Genomic DNA, 2,609 nt, shown 5'->3' with positions numbered 1-2,609 from the left:
TTTTTGTATATACTTGTAAACAGTAGAAAAATCCCCATATCTGAAGGAAAACTGCATTATTTCCCGCGCAAGGTCATTGGTGTTAGCCTCTATATCCTTTTTGCTTCTTTTAAACGAAAATTAGTTCGGAATAGAACCATATGTATAAGTATTATTGCACAGCCTTGTAACACTATTAAGCACACAAAACAAACAACAACAGAATTTTAAGTGTACAGCTGGGTATGTAATGTTCAGTTTTACCCGAACTTAGACTTCCTTACTTGTTAATATCTACTTTTGTGTGTGTGGGCACAAACATTTCTTATGCCTCTGTTGCAGGCAGTAAGTAATACGCATTTTTTTCGGTGACAGTGCGTGCGATTGTGTGTGTGTTGTTTAAGAGCAGTTCTTTTTTATTAATTCAAAAATGATCTGCTGGTAATGTTACGTCCTTTAATGCACGTACGCCGCGCTGTTTAACAGATATGAATGTAGATATAAATGTTTTAAACAATGCAATAAATTAACTCCCGGGCAAAGCAACATCAAAATTTTAGAAATAAGATTTTTCAATTAGAAGAAAATTTTTCTAAGCGGGGTCGCCCCTCGGCAGTGTTTGGCAAGCACTCCGGGTGTATTTCTGCCATGAAAAGCTCTCAGTGAAAACTCATCTGCCTTGCAAATGCCGTTCGGAGTCGGCATAAAACATGTAGGTCCCGTCCGGCTAATTTGTAGGGAAAATCAAGAGGAGCACGACGCAAATTGGAAGAGAAGCTCGGCCTTAGATCTCTTCGGAGGTTATCGCGCCTTACATTTTTTTTTAAACAAAAGAAGAAAGTAATTAATAAAATTTGCATCCTCACTCAGGGGCGGATTAAAGATTGACGAGGCCCCGGGACTAAAATTAATATGGGGCCCACTTAAGGGGAGCAAAATATGATCATTTTTTTTAAATAAATAAAAACTCTTATAATTATTTTGATAATTTATTCTCGCAAATATTTTTTTCTTTGGTACTTATATATAAAAACTATAAATTATTATACAATTAAAAGAATGTTTTTCTTGAGTTTGCTCTGGCAAAGTCACTTATCAAATCATCAAATTCAATCGATCGAAGTAAATCAACTTCAATGCTTAACCTCATCAATTATTGTAAACAGATTAACTCAAAATTTAAGTTTTTTGGGAGAATGCAATTCAAGTTTTGTCATATTGTAACGAATTTCCTGCAAATCCTCTTATTTGCCCTTTTGCTAGGATCGTATCGCTAAACTGTCGAATAAATAACTCCAATATTGAATAATGGAAAAATGGCCTTTATTAAAATACTTCACAATAACACTCAAATTGTGCAACGAATAGCTTAATAACCAAACTGATAGCTTAAAGGAAACTGACTTTCAAAATAATAGTGCTATTGCTCGCTAGATATCGTCTTACTCGTAACTGCTTGACAATTCAAATCAAACTGAATTCCTTCTTACTCGCCTGCATCGCTTTTATAGTTTACGCTGCATACTTCTAGGCTCTTCGATTTCCAGAAGTTACTAGTTGTTTCGGCTACAAAATCGCCAGCCACAACTACGTGCACAAATTATTGCTCTCTCTTGTGACAACTCAGATAAGGTATATGCATGTGTTTGTAGTTTACAGTCTCCCGCACACACATAAGCGTATAAGTAAATTCATCGGTGTGTGCATGGCGGAACGATACAAGGTGGCAGCATGGGACAGCTGATTATAAACTTTTTTTATTTGATTTGATACATCAACTTCCGGCGCAGTACGATTTTGACATTTGTCCATCGAATTTACAAAAACAAAGTACATAGAATTTTTATATATGTTTGTAGGTATGTAACCATGCTGCCACCTTGTATCGTTGCGCCATGGGTGTGTGACATCTCATCTCTCGCTGCCTTGTATGTAAATGTTGCTCGTCGGAATGTGTACATATGTGTAGACGCAATTATTGATTCGTTTATGTAGATACATAATGATTGAATTATTGATGTGCATTCACGTCACTGCTTAGATCGGCTTAGAGCTGGCAGCACTCCTTAGTTTTGCTAATATTCGTAACACTGCCCTCCACCTAAGTCTGATCGTCCCGATCAGACAAATCTCTCGATCTAAACGCTGCTAATCTCTCCAAATGAACCACTTTCATTTTGGTTCGTGGTTTGGTAGTGGTTTGTATGCGGTACACTACATCGTTGATCCGTTTTACAACTTTGTATGGGCCTTCCCAGTTACACTGCAATTTCGGGGACAAACCTTTTTTTCGTTGTGGGTTGTATAGCAGCACCAAATCTCCTTCCTGAAACCCTTCCGAATTAATTGCTTTATCGTACCTCGCTTTCATCTTGTCACTCATAATCTTTGCTCGTTGCCTTACCAGATCGTGTATCTCTCTCAGCTCTTCTTCTAAGACATCAGTGGATTTCTTGACATTCCTCTCCGCATCGGCATCTATCCCATACTTCAAATCAGCTGGCAGTCGAAGGTCATTGCCAAAAATTACCTTTGCGGGAGTTTGGCCCGTTGTGTCATGTACTGCCGATCGGTAGGCCATCAAGAATAATGATATGTGTGTATCCCAGTCCTTATGATACTTGTCGACT

This window comes from Eurosta solidaginis, chromosome 4 (genome assembly GCF_040869045.1).
Source record: "Eurosta solidaginis isolate ZX-2024a chromosome 4, ASM4086904v1, whole genome shotgun sequence".
Classification (NCBI taxonomy): domain Eukaryota; kingdom Metazoa; phylum Arthropoda; class Insecta; order Diptera; family Tephritidae; genus Eurosta; species Eurosta solidaginis.
Note: the sequence above shows the minus strand (reverse complement) of the source record.